Source organism: Hyperolius riggenbachi, chromosome 1 (assembly GCF_040937935.1).
Source record: "Hyperolius riggenbachi isolate aHypRig1 chromosome 1, aHypRig1.pri, whole genome shotgun sequence".
Lineage (NCBI taxonomy): Eukaryota > Metazoa > Chordata > Amphibia > Anura > Hyperoliidae > Hyperolius > Hyperolius riggenbachi.
In genome coordinates this window covers 571392465-571415449 of record NC_090646.1, presented here as the reverse complement: position 1 = coordinate 571415449, position 22985 = coordinate 571392465, and positions in this window count along the sequence as shown.

Below are 22985 nucleotides of genomic sequence, written 5' to 3'. Positions count from 1 at the left end.
TTTCCAAAGTTCGCATCCCCATTGAAGTCTATTGCCGTTCGCGAACTTTTACGCGAACCGAACCTTACGCGGAAGTTTGCGAACCCGGTTCGCGAACCTAAGATCGGAGGTTCGGCCCCACTCTACCAAGAATGACCATGATTTACTGTATATACAGTATGTATTGTTTACACTTTTTTTTTCCTGTTTATTGATCTTAACAGTTATCACTATAATTATATCTCATGTAAGTTGCTGATAATTCTAATAAAACTTGAATAGAGAAAAAAAAAACAATGTCTGGGCCAGTCCAAAAAAAATAATAAAATAAAATAAAAAAACAAAATTCAGAAAATAAGACCCACAAACAGCCATCAGATTTGTTTCATTTAAATGGGAACATTTAAATAAATGATGCCAATTGCCAAGGACTCCAAAGCTCATAAACTTGGTCATTGAGTGACAGTGTGTCAAGGTTAGAAAAAGTGGGCAAAGCCAACAACAACCAAATACCCCTGGTCATCAGCTAGCCCACGATAAATCTACATTATCTTTTTTTTTTCCATACCTGCCTGTGCAAAATACATACTAACACCATGTTCGTCATGAAAACACACTATGCAATTTTATGACAGATTTACTGTCAGATCGATTATTTCCAACATGTCTGATTGCCAATCAATTTTTTGATCAATTTTCCGTTCACTTCTATGAAAAATTGTTTGAAAATCAGAAATCAGATCGGACATGTTGGAAATAATCGATCTGACAGTAAATCTGTCAGAAAATTGCATTGTGTGTACCTAGCATTGGATCCACCATAAGAGAGATAGTTGCAGGAAGCCACATCCGATTGCAGTATAAATTGCTATATGTAGTAACAGCAGTATGGTACAGAGACGCACATGTTAAACAGGCTCGTGGTAAAAAAGGTGGTAAAAAGAGATAGCCGCTAGAAGAATAATGGCAAAATTAAAAATATTGTACCACTTAATTCCGATATTTACTGATATTTTACCATTACCTAACCTTACGTTAACACAAGCCCTTCCTTTCAATGCCTAACACTAACTGATCCTCCCTGGCAATGCCTAACCCTAAGGACTCCCCCAGACACTGCCTAACCCTAAGATTGCCCTGGTGAGGACCAACCATAATTCCCTCCCTGCGATACCTAACCCTAAACACGGCCCTTCGTACTGCCTAACCCTATGCTCCCTAGTGCTGCCTAACCCAAAAACTCTCCTGGGGGTGCCTAACCTTGAAACCCTCCCTACCGGTGCCTAACACTAATGACCCCTTGGCACCCAAATTACTGCTATCAACATTGCTGCCTATGGCGGCACTCTATTTACCTGTTTTGACATCAGGGATTACATAGTAAAAAATCCACACAGAAGCTAGACCAGGCAGTCACCAGTACTGTGTGTCTCAAAGTCTGTATAAAGCCCCGACAGCTGCCTCCAAACATTGGTCTGCCAAGGAATTTATGGATGCTATTTTGTTGAGGAGATTTAATGAATGCTATGTTTTACAATATTTACATGGAGCTTGTTTGATCCTTAGACAAACTTTAATTTTTGCTAGTTCAGAAACACAAATAAGGACCACTATTGTGAAAAAAGTAGGTAGTTAAAATCTTCATGGGGGACTCTCAGGGTTTTCTTTGTTTTCAACAGCAGTTCGTGAACAGCAGTTGCACAGTTTAAATGACAAAATAGTGTGCAAGTGAGTAGAGAGGTTGACTTAAAGGGGAACTTCAGCCTAAACAAACATACTGTCATTAAGTTACATTAGTTATGTTAATTAGAATAGATAGGTAATATAATTTTTTACCCACCCTGTTTTAAAAGAACAGGCAAATGTTTGTGATTCATGGGGGCTGCCATCTTTGTCATGGGGGCAGCCATCTTTTTGGTTGAAAGGAGGTGACAAGGAGCAGGAGACACAGTTCGAACTGTCCTGTGTCCTGATAACCCCTCCCAGCTGCACACGCTAGGCTTCAAATGTCAAATTCAAAATGTAAAAAAAACTAATTTGCACCAAAACACCAGAACGAGAGCAACAACATCAGAAATCCCATCATGCTTTGCACAGCATCAGGGGAAAAAAGCCCGGGCAGTTTTCTTCTGTGCAGCTAAAAATGAGGCTTAGATAAGAGAAACAAAGTTCTGATGCTGTGATACTGTTAAAGAAACACCAGGCCTTTTCAGTGCTGCTGAGTCGATTTTTAGTCCGGAGGTTCACTTTAACTGTCCCTCAGAGGGGCTCGCAATCTAACCCCTAACATAGCCATATGTCTAATTATGTATCATGTATCATGTAATGTGTATGTATCATAGTATATGGCCAATTTTAAGGGGAAGCCAATGAACTTATCCTTATGTTTTGTGGATGCGGGAGGAAACCAGAGTGCCCAGGGAAAACGCACACAGACACGGGGAGAACATACAAACTACATGCAGATAATTCCCCGGCTGGAATTCAAGCAGGGGACCCAGCACTGCAAGGTGAGAGTGTTAATCACTACACCACCGTGCTGGTCTCATGGTGTGGTATATTTGAGTAAAGGTTTGACAGTGTCAAGTATGCCCAAAATATCAACTCCATCTGTTTCAAAGAATCAATAAAGCTACAGAACGTGTCCTTTAAACAAGCTGAATTAGATAACATAATACGTTGAAGGAATCAGTCAATACGCATTCCCAGGGGCTCAAGAAGGAAATTCATGGCAGACACTATTGACCTCCTTGGAGGACAATGTCAATTCTTTTGTACCTTCTAAAGTGTATACAACACAGAAATGTCTTCGTAACAGGCAGCATAATTCCTCTGAGATTAATTCACACCGATAAGCGTCATTAAAGATCTCCTTCATATCTCTTTGTACTCTAACAGATGACTTGGCAATACCCTGTACAAGTTCTCATCATTTAATTGACTCTCATTCTCCATCACATAAGGGGCCAAATGCATTCACTTGTTCTCCTAAGATTTCTCCTCGGAATTCATTTTTCAACTTCTGTTTAAGGCCTCTTGCACACTGCATGCATTTCAGATTCCGATTCCGCTTTTTAATCTGTTTTTACATCCGATTCCGATTCAGATTTTTAATCTTAACTGCATGCTGCGTTTTTTGATCCGTTTTTCTGTTGAATGTATTCAAGGAAAATCGGAAACGGAATCGGAATCGGAAACGGAATCGGAAAACGGATTTGCAGTGTGCAGGGAGCCTAAAGTAACTTTTCAATACTCTGCAATTGAAAAAGTACAGTCAAATTATTTTGAGTATTTTTTTGCTTGCTGGTGGCTGAAAAGGCATTTCATTGATAAGGTGTAAAAATATAAACTAGGAGAAAACTTGTGAGAAAAAAAGTGAGAAAAACTGAATTGAATAGCGGCCACGAGCACGTATGCAATTAACTTTTTCTCCTCCAGAGTTTTCTTCTAGGAGATATTTTCACCTTTTGAATAAAATGCCTTTTGAACCACCAGCAAGCAAGAAAATACTCAAAATATTTTTAAGAGTATGTTTTCAGCTACTTTTTGGTACTTTTTCAGTTACAAAGTGCTGAAAAGTTATTTTGTCATGTTTTTCACAAAAACACATTGGAAATATCACCAAAACAGGCACAAAAACAAAACAAAAAATTGCAGAAAACATACAGCAAAATGTATTTGAACAACATTGTATACATTTTTTGCTTAGGATAAGCGGAAAGAAAATGGTGAGAAAAGTGCAATCAATTAAACTGCATGCTGTACGCTAAAGGGATTCAAGGGAAACCTTATTTCACTTTGACTGCATGCAAAGTTGTTCATATAAAACACAGTTATTCTATGGGGTTTTTTTTTTTTTACATAACTATTTTTTTTTTGTAAACAAATATATTTAAAAATGAAACATAAAATAATCCTACTACACAAGTCAGAATTTAATATACGGTATATGTAATGTAATCTTATAAGTCTTAGTTAGAAATGATTGAATTTCATATTTAGATATTAATAACTACACATCTTTTTTGAATTTTGTGAACTTATGTATTCTGTTTACTACATACCTATACTATTCCTTACAGAGACTGTGATGTGAGTTTCCAGGTGAGCTGAATACATTTTAAAATGGGGAAATGTAATTCTTTATACTTTTTTTTTTCCAAATGAATATTTTTTTTCCAAATGAATACTTTTTTTTTCTTTTACAGTGGCAGGTATTATACAGGGGGCAGCCATATTACTTAGTTTGCAAAGTCTCACATTTTTGAATTGCAAAATACAACAATAGTTTACTGCTTACAGACAGATCTCTTAAAGGATACCAGAACCCGAAAGGTTCTGGTAAAAATGATAGCTGCAGTGTGTGGGGGGTTAAAAGTACATACCATCCGCTCCTCCTGCCCCCCTCCGTCTGCCGCCGTTAGTGTAATATACATCCCGGTATCCGGCGACTTGCTTGACCCTTGACCCAGACATGCCCCCCCCTCTTCACTACTGGCCGGCGCATAGCGAGTGGCTCAGAAGCACACTGATCCCTCCCTCTGTCTCCTCTGGGCTGCGTTTGCGCTTCACTACACCAAGTGTCACATGCTAATCAGCCCTTTAAGCCACGCCTGAACTCACATACTAAAATGACATTAACGATAAGGGCATGTTTCCACTAATCGCAAATAAGTATCGTAATTTTCCACAATGGCTCTGCAACCAATGCATGTCAATGGAGTAATTTGAATGTGGTTGTGCCATTTCTGTGCAATACGGCGCGCTGTGAGGTAAAATATGGATTGTGTGCTGCAGTTTCTGAACCTGCCCTGGCCAGAGAGATCCCCTCATTGCACAGGGAGTGATAATTACTAACCCTAAGGCATGCCTGTACTGTCCAGGCTATCCAGGCTCGGATACACTGCTCACTGAAATCAGCCGTCCAGAGGTTTTTCAGATCCTCCTTGAGCCCACTGCTGCTCCTCCTCTTGCGGTCATATTCCCGTCTTAGTACTAGCTTCTCCATCATGGGCATGCACAAGTAAGGTCTGCATACACTCAGAACAAAGCACCTTGTGCATAAAAAAACAGTGTATAAGCTACTTTGTTCTAATGGGCATGAACCGACCATACTCCTATTTGCTCGTACACAGGTGGGAGTGCAGCCACAAGAGCATATTTGACAAACTCTTGCCGAATGTTCAGTGGGAGCCAGCACTGGAATGGTGGAGTGTAAAAACATCTAGGAAGCCACCATGTTGACAACAAAGTGGTGTAGTAGATGGCACCCTCAACTTGCAGCGTTGGGTCCTCAGTTTCAAACCCAGCCAGGGCACTATCTGTATGGAGTTTGTATGCTCTCCTGTCCGTGGGTTTCCATCTGGTGCTCCGGTTTCCTCCCACAGTCCAAAAACATAGAGAAGTTAAATAATCATGAAGACTATGATGGACATATGACTATGGTAGGGATTAGAGGGTGAGTTTTAAAGAGGGACAGTTAGTGATTAGACTACCATATTTTTCAGACTATAAGATGATCTTTTTCTCCCCCAAAGTGGGGGGAAAAATTGCTGCGTCTTATAGTCCAAAGGTAGCATCTCTTACCTATCTGCACACTTTTGTCTGTTGTGCTGTAAATTATGCTAATGTGGTCCACAGTGGGGCCGGCAGCAGCGTGCAATCCAAATTGATTCCAGCGGCATGGCAACAGCCGCTATACTGACCGGCGATGCTTGCCCTGGCTGTGATCCTGCATCAGCAAGATCCCAACTGTTTGTAGTGGCTTAGCATCACCTGCTGTGATCCTATCCCTGCATCAGCGCTATCCCGCACATAAGTATGTCCTCAGAGGCTTCCGTACTTCCTGGTTTACTGATGTCACCCCATGACCCTGGCGCACGTGTGCCATGAGTCATGAGAGGGCGCCAGTAAATAAGGAAGTACAGAAGCCTCTGCCGCTATTACTGTACCTTACTAATCTGCGGGATAGCGCTGATGCAGGGATAGGATTATAGCAGGTGATGCTATGCTGCTGCAAACAATTAAGAACATGTTGATGCAGGATCACAGTAAGGGCAAACATCGCCAGTCAGTACAGCGGTTGCTGCTATGCTGCTGGAATCAATTTGGATTGCACGCTGCTGCCGGCCCCACCGCAGGCCACATTAGCAATGATTTACAGTATGGACACATTGGCACTTCTGAAAACATTAAACTATAACTTCCGATTGGACAGTGTTTGTGGAAATGGGGTCTACAGGTCACCACCTCTCATACTCCCCCTTACAGCTCTGTACTCTAAATACACTCAGAATGTAACCTGAGCAGTTCCAGCATAGGATCTGGGTGTGAGTCCAAGTGACCCGGCAGCTCAGCCCTCTGAGTAGTATTATGCAGTATGTGCCATATCACTCACTCTCAACTGCTGGAACTTCCTGACGGTCGGGGAACATGGAGCCCTTGTCACATCAGTGAAGTGCTCTCTGCCTCCAGATTCCTATGAAGACGGTCTCCTAGGACTGTAATAGGCTGTATCTATCGACATGGATGCTCCTCCTTTGCTCCTCTTGGTAGACAGGTGCGTATTAGACTACAGGTGAAAGGTCTTTCTGTAGTCTGAACTTGGAACAGTCTATCAGAATCATTTGTTAAACATTGCTAAAGTTTGTGGGTGTTGGGATGAAGGGGTGTAGGGGTTTGTGTAGTGCAGTGGAGTTGGTGGGGACAGCAGGGTTTGGTGCATCTTAGAGAAATCTTGGGGGGGAAAGGTCCATAAGACACTCCTGGACCATGGATGCACCTAGGTGTAGTATTTTTTTTCTCTGGTTTTTGTCCTCTAAACCTAGATGCGTCTTATAGTCTGAAAAATACGGTATATACTCATAATAATAATAATTACTTATGTATGTAAATAAATATCTAATTGTATTTGACAAGCTGACTTCAGGTACGCGTTAAGGCAAGTACAGTAAAAAACACTGAGTTCTCCTTGTGTCCTCTGCACCTATGCAATATTACACGTTCTTTAATTAGGTGGATACAGTGAAACTTCTATGCTCATTGCTAAATTGTTCCTTTAGTAAAATCAGCCCCTGGAGATTTCCTGCAGTTGAAATCCATTAGTTAGCTTCTGCCGTGGAGAAAAGCAGACTCTAAACTTGGAACATTTGGCCTGGATTTTTGCTGGCTGAGATCCATGAGCATACAGAAGCTATATGGATTTAAGTAGTGACTAGGTCAGTCAGCAGGAGAAAATATATTCCAGGATAATATCAACCCTGAATGCAGGAAGTGGTCTTATCAAGACTGCTTTTATGCAAAAAAAAAGTTATTCTAGGGCAAATACACCTGTAATGTCATTCACATCTATGTCTTTTCCACAAGTGACAGTGTAGCAAGAAACATGCCATAGAGGGAACTGTATGAGCCATTTAATAAAAAAAAGAAAGGAGTTTTTGTTCTCCACAGCATTAACAACTTCCCTTGTCGCAGAATATTCAAAGATAATCCACAAACTGACAGATCTGAAGGCCGCATGTGATGATTACAGACAGCTAAAAAGCTTTTTGATTGGTAACTGTGCTGATGCGTGAACTAACAATTCAAAGTAAACTTTTATTTACTTTTATTCTTCGAATGTTGCAAACATTCTGTGATGACCTGAAAGGTTCCAGGCAGCCCTTTAACACAATACGGTGATCAGACATTTAAAGGCATTAAATATAGATGTTAGTCAATTGCAAAGTGTTAATGTAATCCCTTTTCTGTGCCTAAAAGAAAAGGAAACACAACAGAGTAGTACATTCGTTTCTGTAGATGTACTTTAGTTTTTGGTGCTGTACGAGCTTGATGTAGAGGTGGCCAGGTTGTTGCTAGGCACCCAGAAGATTAGTGGAACCTCAAGATAGAAATTGGGTGTGGAAAAATAGCATAACATTCCATTTTAAAATGGTATGAAACTTAGCATTTCCTCTTTGTTCTAAAAGATTACTTATAGTATGAAATCTACTACCACAAAAAACTTTGTAGCAGAACAGCATTGAAACAGTTAAACACAGCACTTTGTTTTTCAGCAGAAAGCTCCTTGCTTCAGTGGAAAGCTTCTGGCTGCATCAGAAGGGGTAATAACATTATCTTTTGTTTATATTGCTTTGTCTGATACATTTAGAATACAGCCAGCAGCGTGCTGAGACTGAACTGCACTGAGCCGAGAAGCAGAGAGAGGTGAGAAGTGATACCTAGATCGATTTTAATTTATAAATACAGCTGCTATGCAATTAAATGCAATGGCAGCTTACAGAGCAGATAAACGGTCTTTGGAAATTTGTAATTTGTAAACAGATATTACTTGTGCACAAAAGCAAATATGGTAACTGTATGGGTAATAAAAAAAAGTAGGAAGACACATTTTATTGAATGTTATGGCAGAGTTTTATCCCACTGTAACTCCATGCCGACCGTTCCACGCCAATTGGCGTGAACGCAGCGGCAGCCCCAGGACCGCTCCACGGACTTGTATGGGGCTAGCAGGAGATCAGGTGCGCTGATGCATGCGCATCTCCGCTAGGAAGGCAGAATGGAGCGATCGCCGCTTGGTGACTGTTAGACAGCACCGTCTATAAACATTGTACAGCGCTGCGAACTGCAGCAGCGATGTACTGGGGACAGCCGTGTGACACGGCTGTCCCCCTGGCAGGCACAAAAGTGATCGGCTGTCATAAGCTGAAGCTTATGACAGCCGAGCACGTTGATTGGCTGGCGGGTGGAGGGAGTATAAAATAAAAAAAATTTAAATTTTATTCAAAAACGAATAAAATAAATATTTACAAAAAAAAAAAAAAAAACAACAACTGGGGAGAGATCAGACCCCACCAACAGAGAGGTCTGTTGAGGGGGGGGGGGGGGGGGGGGGGATCACCTGTGTGCCGAGTTGTGCGGCCCTGTAGCTTGGCCTTAAAGCTGCAGTGGCCAATTAGTAAAAAATGGTCACTAGGGGGGTTTAACACCACGGTCCTCAAGTGGTTAAGCAAATGATCGTAATTTCGATCAAATCATCAAATCATGCAGATCACATGAAAAGCCCATTTTTAATCGATACCGACGGTTAACAGGTCCGAACTATTCACAATATTGAAGACAGTTGTAATGGTGTGCTGGTAAATAATGGCACACCGATCAACTAGTCTGTAAGGAGATGATCAGAATCAGAATCATATTTATTTCGCCAAGTACAACGGGGGTTGTACCCGGAATTATTTTTGGCTCATACAGGGTCGGAGATGGTACAAACACATGCATGCAAATCAACACATACAATCGGTACAGTAGTACAAGTAAGCATATGCCTAAATATACATATCGCCCATAACTGTAGTGGAGGACGCATGGGGAAAACTGGAGTGCTATGTGAGGGGAGCAGCCTGCCAATTATCGACGGCGCTCGCTCGCTCCACAGCAGCTCCAGATGCCCCGCAGTGTGTCATGGAAAAGAGTGGATAGAGAAAGAGAGAGAGAAAGAGAGTAGGGATAGCTTAGAGAGACAAAGAGAAGAACCAAGGCAGGAAGAGAGAGACAGAGGCAAAGTCCTTTTGGGGCTGCAGATAATAACCACCCCTGGATCCGACAATCAGTCCAATTGCTATGCAAGGATCTCCCGAGGCAGTGGCAGGGATCCCTCGATCGAGAATGGGCGAAAAATCCGTTTGGATGGTGGTTGCAGGCAGAGGGGACCCCGTACGCCTGGCAGCTGAAACACCCAGAGCCATTACTGTGGACAAAGGATCCTCCGGCCTTGGTGGATGAGGCCTGCCATGGCATGTCCCACGTGCAGGCTGGGGATCAGCAGCTGAGGATCAGCTGTGACCCTCCTGTGTAGCGACCTGTAACCACTAGTAGTGCCTGCTGGGCTGTGAGCAGTGGGGGAACAGCTGTGGTGTTCCTTCTCCGGGTCTCCATGGCGGCGGCTTCAGGCCGCTGTGAGCGGTGGCAGGGGGACAGCGGTGGACTCCTCCGTGCAAGGTCCTGGTGCGACAGCCTCCAACAACATGTCCTGGATGACGAGCTGCGGTGCCGTGGAAGAGATCGGCGCAGGTGGTGACGCTGAAGAACTGGAGGCAGCAGCGGCGGATCAGATGAGCTCCATGCTGCCTCTCCAGCCGTCGCACAGCACTTGGGCCCTGAAACAGCTGATCCTCACGCCGTCCTGGTCTCCCGGCAACGGCGATGCAGTGGCCTCCCTCAACAGCCCCCTTGGAATGCGGAGGCCAGCCGGTGGTGACAGCGCGCGTCCCTCCTCTCACAAGCGGACCAGCGGATGGTCCGCGTGCCTGCAAGGTGGTGTGCTCCTGTGGTCGGTCCCTCGCAGCGGAGCGGCAGAGCAGCCCTGTGGTTGGTCCCTCGCAGCGGAGTGGCAGAGCAGCCCGGGCAGCCTGCCGTGCCCTCATGTGGTCCCTGCATCTCACCCAGGCAGATGGAGGTTGCTGGTGAGTGCGGTAGGGCGGAATTAAAGAAAAAGATAGAAAGAAGGCCGGAGCCCTGTGGCCGTGGTGATCGTTCAGCATTGACTGGGCCCATCAGCTTCTCTGTTTCTATACAATTCGATCTGATAAAAGAATATGAACTTTTACTAGAAATTGCACAAAAAATTAGCACATTTAAAATGTAACTGAAGTTTGGATGTGTGTGTGTGTGTTTTTTTTTAATAAAGGGTATTTGTATGAAGTATGAAGCATGATTACTATGTTTCGAATAACAGAATGTGAGCTTTACTCACTCAAAACAACAACATTTATATACACAAAATCATGTGATATAATCGTGTCCTTTGAACAATGAATATATCTCTCTGAACATGGACCAAACCTTGAACAAAGAATGTAAGTAGTATAATTCTATAAAATCTGTTTATTTTTATAAAATCTTGAATGACTTTTAAAGGCCAAAAACAACTTTGTACAAAGTAACATAATAAACAAGATCTCTGTGGAGTGGTATACAGCACTATTACCTTGCATTAAAGAGTCCCAGCTTAAATCCCTGGTCAGGACACTAACCGCATGATTATTTTATGTTCTCCCTGCATCCCGTCACATCCCAAAAACATACTAAGCTCATTTGTTTGCCCGACCTTGCTCCTCTAAAGGACAGTTGGTGACATGACTATGGACAAGGCATCATGGAACTGGTAAATACAAAAAGACCAATACAGATGTTATGTTTCTGAATTCAATGAAACAGGTAGACTGCTAGCTGAAGTATATGTTAAAAGGAAAACTAAAGTGAGAAGAATATGGAGGCTGCCATATTTATTTCTTTTTAACCTATTTTGGTTCCTGGACGTAGTTTCTACGTCCAGGAACCATGCGCGCTACCGCTCGCCCCCGCGGCCGATCGTGCGCGCGCACTCCCAGCCGCGGATTCGGTAGCCAAGGAATCAATGTATCGGGCTATGGAGCCCGATCATTGATTCCTCTCCCCCGCTGAAAAAGCGACAGCTTCTCTCGGAAGCTGAGCTTTTTCTGGCCGTCTCATTCACGATGCGTCACTCTAAGTGCGTGCTACGCTTAGAGTGACGTCATGTAAACAAACTCATGGCCGCCATCTTGTGGCCAAAAAGTAATACTACACCTGAAAAAAAAACACAAAAAGAATTAACACACATTTACATTATAAATCTATTGTTTACCTCCCACCCTCCCAAAAGTACCCAAATAAAATGTTTAATATAAAAAAAAAAAACATTACAATAAAAAAAACAAAACATGTAAATATTTACCTAAGGGTCTAAACTTTTTAAATATCAATGTAAAGATGAAATATTTCTATATTTTTTTAATTTTAAACTTGTAAATAGTGATAGATGCAAAATGGAAAAAAATGCACCTTTATTTCCAAATAAAATATTGTCGCCATACATTGTGATAGGGACATAATTTTAACGGTGTACTAACCGGGACATATGGACAAATACAATACGCGAGTTTTAATTATGGAGGCATGTATTATTTTAAAACTATAATGGCTGAAAACTGAGAAATAATGAATTTTTCCATTTTTTTCTTATTCTTCCTGTTAAAATGCATTTACAGTAAAGTGGCTTTTAGCAAAATGTACCCCCCAAAGAAAGCCTAATTGGTGGCGGAAAAAACAAGATATAGATCAGTGCATTGTGATAAGTAGTGATAAAGTTATAGGCTAATGAATGGGAGGTGAAAACGTGAAAACGACGGAACCTGAATGGGTTAAACAATACCAGTTGCCCGGCAGCCCTGCTGATCTATTTGGCTGAAATAGTGTCTGAACACCAGAAATAAACATGCAGCTAATCTTGTCAGGTCTGACAATGTCAGAAACACCTGATCTGCTGCATGCTTGTTCAGGATCTATGGCTAAAAGTAGAGTCAGAGGATCAGCAGAACACCCTGTCAACTGGCATTGCTTAAAAAAAAAATACATAGGGAAGCCACCATATCCCTCTTGTTACAGTTGGCCCTTAAATGGACACATCTGACATATTTCCTGGCCATAGCAACTTCCTCACAGGATCTGTGAACAAATAAACCGTGAAGCCTGGAAATCTGAGGAATCGAAGGCCCACAGCAGCAGCCTGTTTAATAGGCACAGACCAACAAAGTGCAGCCACTTGTAGCAAGAATGCCCAGACTGAAAGGGGAATAAAAATGAGTCAGGACACACAATTTACCTGTTTCAGTGAACTCAGAACACTCATAATGACCGCTATACGGTTCTTTAGGTAATGCTTATGTAAATTACTGATTACAGGCCAGATTGTGCTCTGCATGGTGTTCTGTTCTTGTTTAGGTTATTTTGTATAGAGTCTGCATTGCAGAAATATAAAATGACATTTTAAGTCAAAAAAAATCTGTTTTGTGGTCTCTATATTTATACTATTCTGGATAGTGTAATGGTTAAGGGCTCTGCCTCTGACACAGGAGACCTGGGTTCAAATCTCGGCTCTGCCTGTTCAGTAAGCCAGCACCTATTTCAGTAAGGAGTTTCTTGGGCAAGTCTCCTTAACACTGCTACTGCCTACTGAGTGCGCTCTAGTGGCTGCCTCGCAAGCGCTTTGAGTCCGACAGGAGAAAGGCGCTATACAAATACTGCCATTATTATTATTATAGGTTTATGTTCTATATAAAAGCCACATGAAAGGACTCTGCAAGCAACTTGCTGTGATCAATGACAACACTATTAAAAAGTAGTTTAAGTCTAGTTATAGCTACTAGTTATGGAAAGTATGTTAAACTCACGGGTACCGGATGTGTACTCTTTTCAGACCCAGGCGTTCCTTTCCGTGGGCTTACGCCCGCCTGAGAACCACTGTATCTGGATTCACATGGACATGCACAGACTTTGGTGCATGCATTTATGCACCATATCAATCCCCATGAATATTCTCCTCTTGGTAGCAAGCAGTGCTTGCATTTCTATCAGCCCATTGCCTGTATTATTGTTAACCCAACCTGCTCAATTACTCTTGATCTACAGTTTCTATTTCTGATCCAGCTTGTTTGATCACCACTGCTTTATTTCATCCATTTTATCACCCTTATAGCCTTGGCAGCCGCAATCTCCACTAAGCCAGTGACTTCTATTTAGCCTGCTATCCACCAACCCTGACCTCAGCTTGTGGCCTTAATTAAGGCTGCTAGTCATCAGCCCTGAATTCCACATGTGATAGTGACGGAGTCTGAACTTCACTTCGTAGTGCAACCTCTTCTACCTGTCTAGAGATTGGTAATCCCAGGGATCACAACCTGGAAGAGGTTTATCAGCCCTCGTGGTGCACTCTACTGAAAACCAGTGGCCACATTAAAGTATTGGCCTTGGATGAACCCATGCCAACTACTCATGGCGAAGTCAACAGAACTATCATCATAGACCAACTGTGCAAGTAGATGGTTGAATTTAAGCTACCATTCCCCAACTATTTTTTTGGGGACCACAGTAATTTTTAGTCTACATAAATACTTGCCTATTAAATTTCTCCTTACAATACTGTGCTTATTTGGATGGTTTCATGTGAGAACAACAGGTAAGACTGAGCTCCCTTCTCTATCTGAATCTGCCCCTTATATCCCATACTATGCTTATGTCCCCTCCTCGTCATTATGAGAGAACTATTCAAGTCAAGGCCATCCCATACTTCAGTGCCTGATCCTGTTTCCTGAACTGGGCCAACGACTCAAACTACTCATCTGTTACAAGGATTAGGCCTTTATCATTCAACTGGTGGATGCCTCTTCCATTAAATGTTGGCCAATTAGTCAAGACAGCGTTGTCCTGTTGATAACTATTGCTCTTGACTATTAAACCTACAATCCACTAATCGTCTAGTCTTCTGGAAAAATCTCACTTTACGTTACTTCTATAATGGTCCAATTGAGTTACTCCCTGGAGCTAATACCTATTGGGTAAGTCTACATTTGAACCTAAACTTTTATCAATAATGGATTACTTAGATGAAAATCTTAGACCATTTATTGTATATCACCTGCTAGTTAAGGAATCTTCTTTGTATAAAAGAGCACGAGTATGAAAACACACCAGTAGCTTTCAGACACTGCAGTGCCCCAGCCATTTTTCAAAAGGTTTTCATTATCTTCAGAAGTTTTACTGATTTAATTAGGATAGTTTTGGCATATTTTAATGTTCTATACCTGTCTGGAGTTAGATATGACCCATGTCAAATAAGTTCTAGTGCACTTGTGACTTATGGGCAATACACAAAATTCAAAAGATGTACATTTAAACGGGAGAGCCTATTGTAAGACTCTGGGAGATTCTTACAATGTAAAATCCTCATTTATTTAGAAATAATATTTCAGCAAGAAGGCTAAATATACAGAATTCTTTAGAAATATTCCAGAGAAATTCAGTCTTTGACTGCCTTTTTAGAAGCGATTTCAGCTTCCAGCTGAAGGATATCTGATTGCACCTGAGTTTAGTCTGGACTATACAGAGCCAGGCACATACTGGGATGATTAGACCCTAATTTTCCATTAAACAAGTAAAATTAACCTGATCCTACAGTAGTATATCTCAGCACAACCCAAAAGCAAGGTCGGGATGTGGCTGGCATGTTTTGAACATATAGGGGTCAATTCATAAAAGGCTGTGCAGTAAAAAAAAATCTGGTCGGAAAAATACTGCATTCGGTATTTTAGACTTTTGTGTGCTAATTCATATCCCCCCTCTGCTTGTGTGAGTCACACTGGCTTCCCACAGACTCACACAGTTACCGCTCTCATTTCGCCAGCCCAGAGTCGTCGGTAATTTTCCGGCTTGTTACTGCATGATCTAGGTCTTTATGAATTGACATTTACTGACATTTGTTGAGGTAATTACCGCACAAGTTGGTAATTTACCTCACTGCTCAGTAACTTCAGTTTTTCATGCGGTGACAACCTTTATGAATTGACATTTTCCTAAGTGATAGGTAAAGTCAGCAGTTTTATGCATTACCACATGCGGTAATGCTTTATGAATAGAGGCCATTATAACAATTGTATGATCCAATAGACAACTTATAATTTAGGGAACACCTATACTCCACCCTCATCCCACCTACAATGGGATAGGACTAATTAAAACTTGATTAACACAGGAGTTTTTACTGTATATATAATGTATCTGTAATGTTATGAAGTGGGCTATTACTTATGGCTGCTAAAGCTACTGCTTCTTGCTTCCTAATTCATGCAACAAAGATAAACACGGAATCCTCGTATTGCTGATGTCAGTAATGCCTCATATATGTTCTGAGCATCTGAAGGCCTGTTTCTTTGCTAACAGCTAAAAGAACCCTCCATAGGAAGCATTTCTGATGCTAAAACAAGGATAATTAACATAAAAGTGAGTAGTCTGAATGATTTACTATATTCTACTATAGGTCACTACAGTGCCTCTTTAAATTTCTAAGGATAGTTACAAAGCTGCACAAAGGATTTTTCATTCTGAAAACTTCAAGTCTAAAAGCAATACCTCTAATCCACAGTAATCATCATGATTGCTTTCACACTGGCCTTGCTCAGTTTTGGGGCAAGCTGTCCTTTTAAAAACTAGGACTGTATGTTGGCAGCTTAATGCATCATATTTTATGTTAGGATTACATTTTTACTTTAGTTTACAATAGGTGTGCTATTAATAAGTAGTTCTATATCGGCACAGCTACTTATTAGATGAATTCCTGAAATGGAAAGTGACAGTTGGAGAACATGTATGAAACCGATGGGAAGTTGCAGGGGAATAAAGCACTTTTCTATCATATGATAAATGGGAACAACCCATATTCTGATTTACAAGAACTGGAGCACAGCAATTTCTGTAAGTAGGGCTGTTGCCTATTGTTATCAGTCAGATCTCTCATTTCCCAGGGGAAAGCCAATATAACTACAGACCACTGTTCAGAGTAGATGCTTCCTCTTCCTGACTACAACCTACATTCCCTCACAACTCAGAATCTTGGTAGCGCAACACATACAGCATTACCACCCTTTACAGAAGGCAAACCTTGGGGCTTATTTATCAAGAAAAAAGTGGAGCAGCTGTCCAGAACAACCAGTGGGAAACCTTGTTTTACTTAACACCCGAAACATGATTAGTTCCTATGGGCCCCTTCTTCACTTGTCTTGTTAAATCAGCCCCAATGTATCTTCATTCTAGGCTGTAAAATCCCACCCCAGACATAAATCTAAATCTAACATTTGGTAGCGTAGCAAAAAGGCCTCCCAAACTTTACTGTTTGTGTGAGAAATAAGGTCTATGTGGCTAAAACTCCTGACAAAGATGTGACATGAAACAGTTCAGCTGAAGAACAGAAGACTGTGGAGGGGACTGCTAACTGGCTTGCACTAAAATGCTCTTCAGAATGCAAAGGGATGGGTAACATGTAAAGGGCATGTTACATGGGTGACTAATTTGCAGCAACTAGTCATTACTTATAGTAGGAAGATGGTGCAACTAGTTGCCATAACAGTTAAGTCCTTTTAAATATATTTACCGTAAGTCTAGTTTTAGTTGCTTCAGCTACTAGCCAGTTGCCCTAACTGGAAGTAGAGTGGAGGGGACGATACCAGTGTGACACGGTATTAAAAGACAGAACTGTTAGCAGACTGCAGTCTTCAGCTGTAAAATGTCTGTGGTCCAGGAACGTACTGGTGCAAGGGCTCCTGATCAGGTACTTTAAAAGGAACCCAAGGCGAGATATATATAGAGGCTGTCATATTTATAGCCTTTCAAACAACACCAGTTGCCTGGAAGTTCTGCTGATCATTCTAGCATAAGTAGTGTCTGAATCACACACCTGAAACCAGCATGCAGATAATCCAGTCAGACTTGAGTCACACTCTGAAAAAGCATGCAGATCAGATGTCTATGGCTAAAAGTATTGGAGGCAAAAGATCAGCAGGACATTCAATATAATGTACATTTTAAAAAGAAATACATATGGCAGCCTCTATATCTCTCACCTCAGGTTCCCTTTAACCACTTCAGCCTTCAGTGTTTTTTCACCTTATTCATCTGAGCAATTTTCACCTCCAATTCATTTGTCAATAACTTTATCACTGCTTATCACAATGAATTGATCTATATCTTGTTTTTTCCACCACCAATTAGGCTTTCTTTGGGTGGTACATTTTGCTAAGAATTATTTTTTTCTAAATGCATTTTAACGGGAATATTTCATTATTTCTCAGTTTTTGAGCCATTATAGCTTTAAAATAATATATGCTACCATAATTAAAACCCACATATTTTATTTGTCCATTTGTCCCGGTTATTACACCATTTACATTATGTCCCTATCAATGTATGGTGCCAATATTTTATTTGGAAATAAAGGTGAATTTTTTCAGTTTTGCGTTCATCACTATTTACAAGCTTATAATTTAAAAAATAATAGTAGTATAACCTCTTGACATGCATATTAAAAAAAAGTTCAGACCCTTAGGTAACTGTTTTTGTTTTGTTTTTTTTTTATTAAAAATTTCATTTGGGTATTTTTTGGAGTGTAGGAGGTAAACAGTTAATTTTAAATGTAATTGATTATGTGATTATTTAAAACAAAAGTCAGCACTGACTTTCATAAAATAACTATTTTATTGAGAAAATATTAAAAATTCATGATGTAGCAAGCAGCTATTTGCTACATCATGAATTTTTATATTTTCTCAATAAAATACCGTATTTTTCGGACTATAAGACGCTCCGGACCATAAGACGCACCTACGTTTAGAGGGCAAAAACCAGGGAAAAAAATATTCTTAACCTGGTGCATCTATGGTCCAGGGGCAGCTTGTGGATGTTCTCACCCCAATTATTATGGCCTTCTTGTACCTCCCCTTGTACCTCCCTTTGTCATATTCCTATCCTTCTTGTGACTTCCTGAGTCCCTATCTGTCCCCCTGTTACCTCCTCAGTTTGTGCCCGTGTCCTTTGCTTGTCCCCGTGTCCTCAGCTTGACCCCCTGTGTCCTCAGCATGCCCCTCTGTGTGCTCTGCTTGTCCCCTGTGACCTCAGCATATCCCCGTGTCCTCAGCATGTCCCCCTGTGTCCTCAGCATGGCCCCGTGTCGTCAGCATGGCCGCCTGTGTCGTCAGCATGGCGCCCTGTGTGCTATGTTTGTTCCTCTGTGTCCTCAGCTTGTCCCCCTGTGTCCTCAGCTTGTCCCTCTGTGTCCTCAGCATGTCCCCGTGTCATCAGCATGTCCCCGTGTCCTCAGCATGTCTCCCCCCCCATGTGTTATGCTTGTCCTGTGTCCTCTGCTTGTCCCCCCATGTGTCCTCAGCATGTCCCCCTGTGTCCTCAGCTTGCCTCCCCCTCCTATGTGTTATGCTTGTCCCCCTATGTCCTCTGCATGTCCCCCTGTGTATAGCACACATAGCGCTTGTCCCTCTGTGTTTTCAGCATGTCCCCGTGTCCTCTGCTTGTTCCTGCTGCCACGGTGTAATTAGCAGCATCCATAAATCTGATTGCCCCCCCCCCCCCCCCGCTGTGCATTTAGTGGCAGCCATGTGTCCCCGCCCCCGCAGTGTAATTAGCGTTGTCGGTATAATCCTATTAGGCCCCCGCTGTGTAGTTGTCAGCAATGTGTAACCCGATAGTGCCCTGTGTATTCACCGCATGCATTAGTACAATGCCATGAGCAGCGCTGACTGCTAGGATCATGTAAGCCATGGATGCTAATTACACAGCGGGGGGGGGGGTGATGGCATTGTACTAATGCGTGCGGCGAATACACAGGGCACTATCGGGTTATACATTGCTGACAACAACTACACAGCGGGGGCCTAATAGGATTATACCGACACCGATAATTACACTGCGGGGGGCGGGGACACATGGCTGCCACTAACTGCACAGCGAGTGCCTAACAGATTATACCGATACCGCTAATTACAATGTGGGGGGCGGGGACAAGTGGAGGATACAAGAGGACAAAGGGTGGACTGCACAGGGAGTCCCCGACATTGCGGCACAGCGGCGGCTCGTATCCCCGGGTGTTTGTAAGTCGGGGACTCCCTGTATTCGGACCATAAGAGGCTGTGACTTTTTCCCCCCACTTTTGGGGGACAAAAAGTGCGTCTTATAGTCCGAAAAATACGGTAGTTATTTTATAAAGGTCAGTGCTTACTCACAGGTGGATTGGAGTCTACAACACGTCCATTTACTACTAATTTTTCTTCCATTGGTGCATGCCATACACAGTTTTGATTATTTAAAAAAAAATGTATGTAGATGTAGTTTTACTATTTGGCCACAAGATGGCCCCAGTCTTTTTTTTCATCCTGTAAGTAAGTGCTCTCGCTTACAGAAAGTGAAGGGAGGATGTGAAACTTTTTTTTTTTCTTTAGAAAGATCGCGGCTTCTCATAGAAGCTGTTGGTCTTTCTAACAAGGACTTAGAATATTTAAATGGAACTTCGTTCCCATTCATTGATCTCCAGCTAACAGGCGGCGGCACGGGAGCGTGCCAACGATCGTCCGCGGGAGCGCGCAGCAGCAGCCTTTTGGACAAAGCAGCTATGTCCAAAAGGCTAAACTAGTTAAGGAACCGGACATTAGTTAATGGAGCATTTTATATACCAATTTAAGCACGGTTAGAAAAACATTTATGCCTGGAGTTGAACAGTAAATTGAATAAGGTCCTTGGTGTGACCATTTCAATCGTTCAGGTGAGTTGCTAAGTAGTGATAACTGAATATAACCATTTTTGTGTTGCCATATTTTTCCCAAACGTTAGACTTTTTTTTGCATATATGAGGATATTTGTGAAAATGCAGTCACTTCGGAAAATGCCCGTTTTGCCAAATTCACTGAAAACTATACGCATGAGAAAACACATTTTCAAGAAAGTTTTAATTCTCATGAGAATGTGTATCGTGTGAAAAAACGTATTTATGCTTAAATTTCTAGTCAGAAAAAACACAGGGTTTATGTACTATACCATGGAAATCATTGACATGACAACACACACCTGTTTAAGAGGCAAACGGTAAATCTGAGGTCTGAGATGAAATCACTAAGGATGCCCATTAATGATACAATCTTGATTGTACAATCTTACCACTTCTATGTAATATGAGGGACCACCTAAAATATCCATTCAAAGTATTTTCATTTAGGTTACCCTTTCACTATATAGATTTGTTAAGCTTGTACAATTCGCATGCGCACAGTTCGGATTCGTTCGTCTTTAGAAGTACTTGGAGATGCGAATACAGGTGGTCCCTGTGTTAATGAAGGAGATAGGGACTTGTAGGTTCATTCTTAACCCGAGTCTGTTCTTAAGTAAAAACACAGTGTCATCTCTCTCCCCTGTACCCCCTCTGCCTTCATTGTCCCCATCTGTGCCACCTCTGCCCCCCAGTGTGTCACCTCTGTTCCCACACTGTGTCCCTCTGTACCACCTCTGATCCCTGTCTCCCTTTGTGTCTCCTTCTGTGTTCCTTTATCCAGTACTGGACCTAAGGTTTGCTTTAAAATGTATATGTAGAACTTAGACCTCCCTATAAAGTATAGTGTACCACAGCAAAATGTCATTTTACTGGAGTTTAAAAAAAAAATCAAAGATTATTTTTTTTTTTAATTTTCTCAAAAACGATAAGGTCTATTTAACATTTTTTTACTTGTTCCCATTTCCGTGCCATTCGTAACGGTGGGTCATTCGTAAGTCGGGGACTGCCTGTACTTCCAAAGACTACCTGAGGGGGGCCAAAGAGTGACATTCGATCAAGCTGGTGGAAGAACTTCCCCAGTGCCCGGCTCTGGAACAACAGCACGGCGCGAGTAACGGGAAGGCTCTTTGGGATTCAAAGCCTTTTTTTTGCACTGCTTCAGATGTACTGGATAGGTTCATAGACACGAATGACGGTTCTTAGCAGAGGCTGATGGTGGCGACCACCTCGGCAGAGAATCCAGTGTGTGTACAGCAGCCCTGACCACCTCCATCCGTTAGCTGAACACTGGCTGAGGATATGGTTTTCTCCCCTCCTTTCTCAATAGCAATAGAATGTGTCGCTAGCCTATAGGCTAGGAACCACTGTGTATAGGACTCAACCTAAACTGTCTCCTGAGGGATCGAGTCCCGATCTGTGCCAAGCGACATTTATCGCACACATGTACCCAGCTTAAATTTCATTAGCCAGCAACAGTCACTGATAAAAATTTCCCATAAGCCTCTGTTGTACACATTACTAAAGTACATGGAAAACAATATGTATGCATTGGTGAAAGAAGCTCTTCTCTTTAATGCAGGAAATAACATTTGTCAGCAACATGCATACAGGGAACCTCAGACAACTGTATCTCAACACTGCGATTCATAGAAAATAAATCACCCATTCTGCCACAACAATATTTAAATATATTTCTGCTTATTATAATTTATCCCAACACCCGAACAATTCACATCACAATTAAACGAAAAAAAAAAAATCTAATTGAAGATCAATTTATACATTTTAAATTTGCATGTCCCTTTTCTGCAATTTATCACCTAGATAAGCAATATGAAAACAAACAAAATCACGGCATTCTTTACTTCTGGATGATGCAGCCTGAGCTAGTTTCCCTTTTACTGACTTGCATGAAAACTGAATGCACATTGTATGCAGCCTAGAAATGGGCCAATTTAAAATAATCAGGAAGTAGATTTGATTGGCCCAATAGCTGTATACAACGTGCTTGAAATTTGCTAGCTAGAATTATAAGCATCTCATTAAGGGGAACCCGATGTGAGAGGGGTATGGAGGCTACCGTATTTATTGCCTTGTAAACAATGCCAGTTGCCTGACAGCCCTGTTGTTCTTCTGGCATAAGTATTGTCCGAGTCAAAACCCTGGAACAAGCATATGGCTAATCCAGTAAATCAGCTGAGTACCTGATTGCATATGCTGGCTCAGGGTGTACAGCTAAAAGTATTAGAGGAAGAGCTTCAGCAGGATAGCCAGGCAACTGGTATGGTTTAAAAGGAAATAAATATGGCAGCCTCCATATCCCCTCTCACCCAGGTTACTTTTTCCCATCTTTGCTTTGCCTGCCGCAGATTCATTTTCCATGTTAGGAGAATTTGCCTGGTATGCAAATCTCCACTATTATCACTAGTGGTGGTGAGGATTTAACACATGACAAGGTAGTAGTTGTACAGGATTGGTGAGCATGTCTAGAGTACTTTATGGTGATATTTCCATGGGTCCATACCAAATTTCTGTAATAGCCAGCTTCTGCTCTAGTGTTTCACCACTTTATGGTCTTGTGGAATCCTTTTTTGTGTGTTCCATGTGGTTTGCACTTAGCATTGAAATGTCAACATTTTTCATGTCAACACAGAACCTGCAAGCAGTAACAGGTGAAGAAGCGGGCAGAGTGGGAACCTCAACTACACACCAAATACTAAGAAGGGGGTGCGGTGTTATACTACTGTATTGGTAGAAAGTTTTTTTTAACAGTCAGCTAATCTGTATTCAGTAACACAAAGGATATGTACATACTGCTTCCCCCTAT